This window comes from Morone saxatilis, unplaced genomic scaffold, assembly GCF_004916995.1.
Source record: "Morone saxatilis isolate NCDOM2014 unplaced genomic scaffold, NCSU_SB_2.0 Contig23, whole genome shotgun sequence".
In the NCBI taxonomy this organism is placed as follows: domain Eukaryota; kingdom Metazoa; phylum Chordata; class Actinopteri; family Moronidae; genus Morone; species Morone saxatilis.
In genome coordinates this window covers 3,251,678-3,263,335 of record NW_023339796.1, presented here as the reverse complement: position 1 = coordinate 3,263,335, position 11,658 = coordinate 3,251,678, and positions in this window count along the sequence as shown.

Here is an 11,658-nt window from a genome sequence, read left to right as displayed (position 1 = left end):
CTTAAAAAATAAATAAAAATAAAAATCAAGAGATGAATTAATTTATCCACAGTTATATGATAAAAATTAAACTACATTATGGTGGGAAATCCCGTTTTCCTTTTTTTCTCTTTTAGATGCAATTATCCTTTGGCAATACAGCATTAATATGCAAATGCAGGGACGCATTTCAATTAGTAAAATCAATCAATATTCAGCCTGAAATGTTACAGCACAATATACAGAAGAAGCGTGTTTACATTTCACAGCATGAATAAGAAATATGCACATGATGACATCAAAGTCAAAAGATTTTAAATATTCCAAATTTTTCTTATTGTCAACAAACCAACAAAGAATTGATCCGACTAACAAGAATGATGATATCTCATTTGTCTGTTCTTTAAAGCTCCAACGAAAAGTATTAAAAACTGGGGATCTAGTATCTCCATCTGCATCTTAAAACTTGCATTACCAGCGATCCGATGCATTCAAGATACATAAGCAGAGCGATACGATTCACCTCTATTGGAATGCAGTGCAATACATGATTTGATTCAACACGTGCCACTATATAATACAATGCAAATAATTAATATTATATATATATATATTCATATTCATATTCATATAATTATGTGGTTCTTCTCAAGCAGCTTAACAAATGGAATAAGAGGAGGAATCAATCCAAATATAAAATTGGTCCCAAATGATCTGTCACATTTCTAAATAATAAGGCGTATGGCTGCTCCAATATAATTATAAAACCAGATTTTACCAATGCAGAGATGTTGGGAATGTTAAATCCCAATTTCATTATAAATTGTATCTGGTACACACTTAGATCAGTGCACCGAGGTGAATCGTTAAATCTTACTATCTCTAAAAAACAAACCACAATAATGAACCAGACCTTCCCTGGAATGTGCCATCATTAACATCAGCAGTGTAGTTTATTTTAAGTTAATCTCACATTCACCATCCTGCTGCTGTAAATACTCACTAAATTACCAAATGTGTATTAAATCACTGCTGAAAGTAGTCCTTTAACCAATGCACTATTTCCTCCTGCTTGCTAAAACTGCAGTGCCTGACTGTTTTAGGAAATGACTGAGCCTTTTTAAAAAAAAACATAAATGTGTGACCTATTTCTGAATTGTTCCTGCTTATTTACATTTTCAGCAGTAGTGAATAGGCTGTGAGCTGAGGCCACGGACCGAGCAGGAAAGTCCGACAGCGCTGAGAGACTGACTGATGCATTGTTGGTCTTTTTATGGGATTAGTTGACAGTAAGAAAATACAGAATAACACCAGCAGAACACAGCAGAACATGCAATGAATCTTACACACACACACACACACACACACACACAATATGCATATGATCATTACTTTCAGCACCTCTACCAGATGGTCACCCCACAGCGGCGCCTCCCTCCACAGGTGGCGGTACTTTCCCCTTCGTTCACCTATCTCCTCTGCCCTATGATCACACAACATCTGGTTCCACTGTACACCGTATACTTGTCTCTGTCTAATAAAACTGTGGCCTGGACCCTGAGGTCATTTCCTTCATTTGCCATATTTTTCTGCCTCTTTATTGGATGGTGAAAATTAGGACAGGAAACAGCAAGAGGGGTCAGATTCAGTATAACCTCCAGGAGGAACAGCGCAGTGGACCAAGAGGTCAACTGAGCAGCGGAAGATGGAGCTGTCAGTCAACCTCACAACCAGATCGAGCCCCCATATCAGATAGAGCTGTTCAGTATGTAAATGAAGGAAACTTTGGCAAACATAAAAATGAGAAGCTTCGTTTAAGGTCCCTACACTGGTGACTGGAAGCTTGATAATGTACCATAATGTACAGACGGAAACAGTTCAAACCAGCAAGGGACTGAAATAACAACAGCCAGAAGCACATAATAACAAAACAGTCAGTGAAAACAATCCAATTCAGCACAATGATTTGTATTTCCCATCTCCAATATCAGCAAGCCTCATACACTCAAGCAATATGAAAATGCAAAGACAATTTTCTTACAAAGGCCAAATAAGAAATGCAAATAGAACCTACATTTACATATAAAGAGTTGGACGTACTGTGTAGTCTTCTGCCACAAGGAACAGAGAAGCTTTAACGTCTCAACATTTTCTCTGCATCATCGCCACCGAGACAAATAACTATTCATTTGTTGTTCTTGGTGATTAAAAGGACTCAAATGCAGGCACTCATCATTCAGGTGGTGTAATTGCAAAGCTGCAATGTCGTCCATTCCACAAAGCCTGAGCCAACAACACCAATATCTAGAAAACGTATTATAAGATGCATTTAGGAATCGACACATGAGCTGCATTTAATTGTTCACAGGAGCGCTCAAACTGGAAAACCTTGGAGTGACCATTCCTGCACTGCACCTTCACATCAGTTACAATCTCAGTAGGTTTGAAAAGATATTCCTCAATGTTCAGTTTCTGAAAAACATGAAATTGCACTGACAGTCCACCCAAAATCTGACTTTTAAATATAAAACCCTCACCTCCTGTGGGCTTGAGAAATGGCTGTAAAAATGTTCCTCGTTTGCAGAGAACAGCAGCTGTAAATTTGACTTCAGTTGAAGTTAAAAACAGACTTCAGACACTTGTATATGTAGAAACAGGACAGATGTTGAAGTTATAATTCATTTATAGAGGAAAAACAAAAGAAAATGACCAGTTTTGAGCTGTACAGTATGTAGGCCTTCATCCGTGTTCAACACAGTAGAAAGCACATGTTGACCCTGTTTGTCTCAATTGATATTGGGGTCAACAGGTGGGTGTGACGAGTTCCATCATAGGGCCACATCCAAACACCAAGAGGCAATTGCAAAGTTCCAACGTCATTCATTCCACTAAGCCTAATACCCAACACCATTACCTACCTGTGTAAAAGTAAGATGCATTTGAGAACCATTAAACACCTGGCCTTTGGCTTTCTGACAGCACACTTTCCACATGAGCTGTGCTTTTTTAAAGTAATGATCTGCAACATTTTCATGGCTGCTTTGCTACTCTCCATTAATAATTGACAAAAAATATTGATACAACCTATCTTCAGTTCATTAAAGACTTTACTGTACGTTTGCCATTAAAAACACCGAGAGTCCGCTAGCTGTTGGCAAAACAAAAACCCAAAGACCTGCTGACACCAGATATGGAGAAAAGATATAATGAAGTTTTCCTGGATAACAACTTTCAAAGTGTCCTGCCAAGAAGTAATGCTGTCATCCTCAGCAGAGATCAGAGCACTAAATGACTGTGATTCTTAGTGGCTCTGTGTGAGTTATGCACAGTCCCACACCTTAGAATAACTAGTCTGAGGGTTGTGGCGTTTATCTGACTCACATATATGTCATTCCTGTCGGATCAAAATTCTTCTAGGATACCACAGAGATGAACCACTCGGCTTCCCTGAGGCCGACTGGGGAACCTGCCAGCATCAGACAGCTCAGTGTCCGGATACAGGAGGCATGAAATCCAGGAAGGGGGTTTCATGGCTAAGTGGGGCTAAGCAGAGGAGAGTGGGGCGTGTTAGAGTCATTTCATGGAGAATTTGACAGAGGAAAGTTGGACAGAATCCTGTTGTAGTCTATGCTTGTAGGATTTGGGGCTCCTGGAAGTTGTTTTTACCGTTCTGTGCTGGTGATGCTACGTGCTCGATGGAGGTCCGTTCCTGTGTTTGCTGATTCAGGGAGTTTATTAGTTTCTTTTGGACCTAGTTGAGTTTTTCTGTGTTGAAGACATTGACGGGTTACATTTATTATGTTATGCTTGGCCACCCTGACATCTGTTAACTTTTCTACTGTGTTCTGTTTGTATTATTAAAGCTACTTGTTTTATTTCTCTAAAAAAAAATCTGTTTCCTGTCCATATTTTACTTTCCCTCTCACCTTAGCTTTATGCTATCATTACCCCTACAAGTTTAAGGGTCCAGCATGGATGTTTGAAAGAAAATAAAGGTTATACCTCCCCCAGTGAAATGCCCTAGAATACTGTAGCTTCCCTTTCTCTGCAAATATACATCTTTGCTCCATAAAGTTCACCAGGAGAGCGTAGCTTCAAGATTAAAAATAATACACTGAGGAGGCTAATTCTCCGAAGCAAAGGTACAAAAATGGAATGTCACGACTCAAGTGCAAGTACACTTGAGTCGTGACATTCCATTTTATATGATAAATGTTCAGCAATTTGTCTTGGAGACATAATGATAACGGCTGCAATGACAGCAGGATCTCATATCAATACAATAACACATTCGTCAGATTCTGTACAGATAATACTTTTTTTTTTTTAGAAAAGTCACTGCGTAGGGCTGCTTTTCTTGAATTTCCAAGAGTAAATCTGCACTTTTACGACAGTAAAGCCTCGCAGACAAATGTTCAGTGCATGCTATATGTCAACAACATGAGTTCGTGAGACTGTTGAGACTGTGGGGGGGGTCAAAACCTTCATGATACTAAAAAATCTCTTTCCAGATGTCTGACAAGTGGAAGGGAGGTTAAATCTGGAGAACTTCCTCAGTTAGTTTCCTTTGTCTAGCGAGTTGATTTACGGTCTCTTCCCCCGCTTTTGCAACTTCTCCAGCTTCCTCCCCAAATTCCAGGGGGATGGTGTCATCTGTGAACTCCCCATCCTCGAAGTGAACGTCAAAGGAAAAAAACCCACTTAGTGAGCAGAAACAGGTGTTACCTCTGAACAGGCGCTTATCCGAACCCTCAGTAAGCTCAACGGCTAAACCGCCCCCTGTGCGAGGTGAGCGTGACATTAAACAAAATAATAGGCTGTGTTAATGGCGACACGGTGCATGGATGGCAGCGGTGGCTGTAAAATAAAAGGTTTAGCAGCCTCTTGTTGTGGCTCTCTGTTGACAGAAAGGGCTGCGGTTGAAATGATCCGTGACATTGCTCCGGAGGTGATGTGGAGCGCATTAAAATGTTGCAGCGCTGCTAAAGGAGAGAATAATATAGAAGGTAAAGTTTACTGGCCTCCAGAGCTGGATGGTCCTGCTGATTGTGTGTCACTGTGTTGTGTTGTTAAGATGCGTCTGTGAGACCGGGTTCTGGGTGGTTACTGTTCTCAGCAGAAAACCTATTAGATTACGAAAAGGTTAATTTCAAAGAACAACATAATAAATGCATGTAGAATCTGGGGGGTGCCACTGAAGTAATTATAGACTTTTTCAGTGTGTAATTAAAATCAAATAATTAAAAAGTAATTGTGAATTGATTAATTATATTTGCATTTAAATTATGCATTAAAACTCAAAGTGAAAAATAAAATCATATAGCAAAACAATCATTAAATTCTACACACCACACCAACATAACAGCCGCTGCTCTTCGGGTTGGAATTAATTTAACTTTTAGGTGACATGTCTGAGTTAAGGAAATGTAAACTATAAAAAGCAGAAAACTAATTAATTGTGAGATGAAATTTGATAACATATTAGTGGGTAAAATAAAATAAAATTTAGAAGTATTCAAAATTAGTGTTGGCATTGCCTTTTGAAATTCAATTTTACTTAATCATTTAAAGACAATAAAAGACTAAAATTACTGGCAACTTTTTTTTTGCTTTAAATGATTAACACATCATTTTAGTTTAGTTTTTCAATTTACATTACCTTCTTTCAAAGGTCCAATATGTAACATTTAGGAGGCTCTATTGGCAGAAATGGAATATAATATTCAGAGAATGAGCCTCTTTTAATCTACAGAGGGAGCGGAGTCCACAATGTTGAACCGCCATGTTTCTACAGTAGACCAGAACGGACAGACCAAACACTGGCTCTATAGGGTATTTCACATTTTTTTGTGAGTTTCATGACCACCGTAGTTTATCCTACAAGACTGGAACAGCAGGGTGAGGCGAGGGTGTTGCAGTCAACAACTACACCAATAGTTGCCACTAAATCCTACACGCTGGTTCTTTAAGGGATACGTTGTTAATTTATTATATTTGGCTCACTTTGGACTCCATACATGCACCCTTAAAGATGTTAATGTTATATAAGTTATATTAGTTGTGTTCAAGTTTATTAAATTCGCAGCAGTGCCCACACTCACTCTTTATGCTATTTATAATTTTTCACAGGAATTATAAAAACCTGGCAAAGCATCATGAGCATGAGGCTGCAATGAAAGCTTTTATGCCAAAACACATTGGGCTGATGTTTACCTTTAATAAAGATATGATTTAATTGAGGTTGATTCTTGGGTTGGAGAGCTGCCATTCCAGTCTTTCGCGGGTGTTTGTTGGATCTCATTGTGCAGCTTTTGGCAGAGAACTAAACCAGACGTAGGTTACATGAGGAGGATCACCTGTTAGAGGGCTTTTTATTGGTAAGAGATCAGTGCTTTCTTTCCAAAAACAGATTATCAGTGAGTCTTTAAACAAGGCAATAGAACTTAAAAGTACTTCAGTGGAACTCTTAATTACAAACAGTAGGTTGCGGTTGTGTAACTCCTATGGAGCCAAGAAAAACAAGTCCTTAATTAAGGTAACTTCTGCATGCGGACTCTGGACACTGCCCCAAACACACGGTACATACTGATTATTTCATGGATCATTACGCTGAACAAGGAAACAAAATCTGGTCATTCACAACAAGCAATAGGAACATTGTAATAAATATTTTATTACACTGTATTACCTCACAGAGAGCACCATACCAGAAAATACTGTCCAGGCTGTGAGTTTAAATCCCAACTAAGGTCACTGAATTTGAACACAAGTCTAAAGATTTTAGTTTACAGTGCTGCCTGCGGTTCTGTGAGGCTGTACTCAGGCTCAGTGCTCAAACACCAGAATTCTAACACAGTAGTTCCCAACCTTTTTCCTTAAGGGACCCTCTTTTTCTATCACTGACTGGTGACCCCTGACTACATATTTTATGTATATTTCATATTATATTCAATGCATAACAATAACAGTACAGAACAACTGATGCAGGAAGTTTGTGTAAAACCAGAGATTCGGATAAATTTAGAGAAATGATTTCCTGTGAATATTGATCAGAGATGAGTTTTGCTGATATTTTTATACGATCCTCTGTCTCTATTATGTATTTTTTTTTATCATTTTTAACAATCATACATAATTATTAGTCTTTCTTGAGAAATTTGGTGGTTTATTCTACCAGATGCTTTAAATAGATGAGATATAGGCCTACGGTGTATATTTCTTACATTTTTTTTTACACCCCTTGAAATCAAGAAGGTCTCATGACCCCCCATTAAACTTGGAATACCCCTAGTGGGCGTCCTGACCCCCAGGTTGGGAACCACTGTTCTAACATGCTCACAATGACAATGTTGAGTTTTGCAGGTATTTGACAAAAAAACACTGACCTAATAATGGTGGTAGATAAGAAGTCAGGGGAACAAAGTCATAAGGAAACATCTTCTGGGGACTATTGTGTGTTGGTGTACTAAATTGATGTAATAAAATAAAGAACCTTATATACCCTACCATGTAACTGTCATGGTTAAATATCAAAAATCCAACCTCGAACTGCCATTATTACGATCATGTCACTGAAACAACATTTTAGTGGCAGCAGTTTCTCCCTTCTGCTGGTCATGTTAAAACGACAGCTTAATGCCCAGCTGTGTGGCTAAAAATGTGCAAATCTGTTGTAGGCGGTTTAACAAGTGGCTTAATTAGACACACATGCCTCCATCTCTAAATCAAAGTGCAGAGCGGTATTCAACAGGTGGAGCTTTGAGTTAAGGAAATTGTTGTACTAAAAACACCTACAATGTTTTTTAACAAATCTTAAGAGATAACATTATCTGCACGTCTGTGTTGAAAGTTCAGCTTCACTTATGGCAAGAAATCCCAGTTGTGACAAAACATTCAACCCTATGCCTGATGTCTGCAGTGTAAACTCACTTCTAACCTCCTCAGCCATAGACAAGTTTACATTTTTTTTAAAAAAAATTTCACCTCTCTTTTCTTTGGGAAAAGTATGGTACAGGATATAGTATGCAATTCATGATAAGAAGATATGTGCCAAGAGTCCTAAGAGATGCCAGCAAACACCTGTTTGTTCACATAAATTGACAGGTCTCACCTGAACTGCAGTAAACCTGCGGAGGACTGCATGTTTCATATTTCAGCAGTCTGTGAATATCAATGTGGGGAGGACTGTGACAGCTGAAAAGGCATCCTGTGTTCTTGTAAATCCACGCTTGTGAGTGCCAAATGTCCTCACTAATGCAAACCCCGGTGTGTGTGTGTTTCCTCAGTGCACCTTAAAGGAAATGCTCTGAAGGTTATTGACCATTTATGGTTCAGAATTTCAAAGAGACATACATTAAAAAAATAATAAAATCCCTCCTGTAGTCTCAATCTGACCATGGTGACACATTTTTTTGCATACAAAACTCCTTCTGATTCTCACACACACACACACACACACACACACACACCATGAAGCCAATAAGAGGAACAGACTGTCGTGAAGGATAAAAGCACCGGATGAGGCAAAGGGATTTCTCTGCTTCCACCTCTTTTTCCTCTATTCTCATATCTCGGTTTCTTCCAACACGTACGGCTGGTTGGCTTAAGTAGCATTAGCGGTATTTGGTTAGGACGTCACCTTTGACCTTCAGAACAAAAACAGTAGCAGGGAGCTGCTCAATGGATCCCTTGTGAGGGACAATGGGATTGAGGTTGGACTTAATAACAGGAAACACAACCGTGTTTAGGGAGATTACCTCAGTGTGTTTAACAGATCGGTGACACAGGGAAACAAGTCGACAATCCAAATGTTAATTTCAGTTACGTTCCTACGTCAGCTGCTGCACAATTTCCCCACAGGAATTAATGATGTTTCACACTGTATGTTATCTCTTTTGTATTCGTCAACTTCTCTGACAGTCTCAGAAGAAGACATCAGCAAGTAGACCACAGACAGATTTGACATTTGACAGCAGAATGAGTCCCTCCTGCTTAATTGAAGACTCCTCTGATCCCGGTTCAAAGCCGAGGGCTGAGGAAAGAAAAGGTAGGACAGGCAGAGGCAGGCGAGGTTGTAAACAGGATGGAACAGCCTTCCGTTTTATTCTAAATTTGATATGTACAGGAAAAGTGGCTGTATACATTTCTTAATATATCATGTAAAAGTTTTCTGGAAAAAAACAAAACAATTGCACATCAGCTTCCATTTTTTTATACTTTAAAACACATCATGGTACAGCATGGTAGAAGGCAATGTCAAACGGGATACAAATACACTGATAACCGCTTGTAAAGTGTTGGCTCTTTAATAAAATAAAAAAGGTTCAGGAAGGAGTACCCCAAAAATGACATTTTAATATGATGATATTAAAAATGTTTTAAAAACACACTGCAGTTTGTGTTCTGTAGTGTCACTGACAAACAAATCATATCGTGTCCCTATTTTGTGTATAATATTACAATATCATCTCAGGCACTTATCGATATCAGACCCTGTAACTAGACAGCTGAACAGCAGAGTCCATGGCGTTTAGAGCACAGGTCAAATACATCCTTCTAAATGTGCTAGTCTGCATTTCCAGACACACTAGTGTTCACAGCAGGAAGTGCTGGCCGCTACAACCCAACACTTTTCACTAAAAACCATTCAGAGTGGAGATATTTTTTACCCTCACCTACACAGTTGGTGTCTTATTTGGTAACACTTTTCATCTGCCCCTTCGGAGTACGGATATTACAACACTGGCAAGAGAGTGTGCTTGTGTTGTTACACCATACATAATGCAGGGACATTTGATTTACCTTAAAACAGAGCAGTATTGTGAAGTCCTCAGGTTAAAATACGGGTTTATACACTGGGATAATGCCATTGAAAAGTCTTGTCCTTCATCTTCTTACTTTTTCGTTCAACATTTATTACCCCTACTAAGCCTGTATCCTTCCCAGCAAGGGTCTTCATTAACCAACAGGAGATAATGTATGCCATGCAGCTTCACTCTGCATATGGAGAGTGTGTAGGAGTGAAGGGCAATTACGTACCGCCTGTTTGTTTTCCACAGCTTGATGATGGCATTATTTTTCTTTTTTTGTATTTCCCTTTTCTTTAAAAGTTCGACCTCAGCTCGATCTCATTTGCTCACTGGCAGGCAGAGACAATCATGTCACAAACAGGTTGGGTAGTTTCAGACTAAGAGGATCGGTTGCCACCTACTGCAACAATTATAGGAGTGGGCTGGTGGGCTGTGGCAGTGATTTTTAAGCATGCGTCATCAACACCCAAGGTGTTCTCTCAGACCTAACTACAGCATCTGGTTTCACTGATTAGTTCCTGCTCTCTCGGTGAACACATTTGCCAATCAGCTGCTGTAGAGTTTGATTGGAATGAAAATACTCTCAGGTTATAATGGAACAAGCCAAGTCATAATCAAAATGTCACTGGTTTGAAGGTTTGATTCACCCACATTACAAAAAAAAAAAAACGTACCTCCAGTGGTATCTAGTCATGCAGACATTTTTGGTTTAGTTTGTCCAGGTTTTTAGGTTTCTGGCCCGACCCAAATACAGTGGAGGTAAATGCAATTTCATCTGTGGTCCTCACAGCATTTGAAAAGCTAATTGTCCTGCTCAAAGGCCAGTCACACCAGTATTTAAATCAATTAATAATCAGTGGAATCAACCACAATCAGTGAAATCTATCAAAGTTCAACTGTGAGTATGTGACCTTCTAGCACTGCCTGTTCTGTGAGGACGTACACATGAACTTTGTGGATCCACTTTCTAATGTGACCAAGGTTTACTGGTGAACTTGTGAAATGTTTTCATATAAACTATTTCTTTGGGAGAAAGCAGTTCAAAGAAACATTTCTGTAAATTCGAGAGAAAAGTGACAGCTAAATGCTTAAAAGGTAAAAATACAGAAAGCAATTACAGCAATTGAAAGCAATTAACTCTTGAGGACATTTTTGCCTTTTGTTAAAAATGGAAGAACAGCTCCCGCTAATCTCACACTGTGAGGCTTATTGTCTCTCTACCCATCTTTTCTCTGGCTCTTTTTATTGCTTTTATTCCTCTCTTTATGTCAGAAGCCGGGCCCTCTGTCGGTGCCTCTGGTGGCAGCGTTCTTTGGCTCTGGCAGGCAGCAGGTGGCTTGTGATGAAAAATTCAGTGCAGAGCCTGACTCGGGAGACGAGGAGGAGGAGGAGGAGGGTGGTAGTGGGTAGCAGGAGGAAGAGTAAGGGGAAGGGGAGGGGTGAGATGAGAGGAAGGTGGGAGATGAGTGAGGAGGGGGGCGGAGGAGATGAGGATAAAGGTGGGGGTGTTGAGGTAGAAGAAAGAAAGGTAATGAACAGAGAGGCGAGGAGAACGAAAGGAGGATGGGAGCCAGAGCTCCAGACAGACAGGCAGGCGGGCCAGGGAATCAAGCCCAGAGCGGTGCAGGGGTGCCAGGCGAAGGATCAGAGCTGTCTACCCTCTCTGCCTGGGTCTTCTCCACGGAGATAACACACGATATGAATCATTTATGAGGGGGGCTTTTTTATTAATACACACATACTGTGCCCTGCTTCTTTCATACACTTTGCCTTGTTTTCTCTGCTCCCCGGGGAGTACTCAAGTGAGAGAGCTTGAACGCCGGCGGCGTCGGTAGGGGTTGAATGTTAACTTTAGTGACGTGAAGAAAGG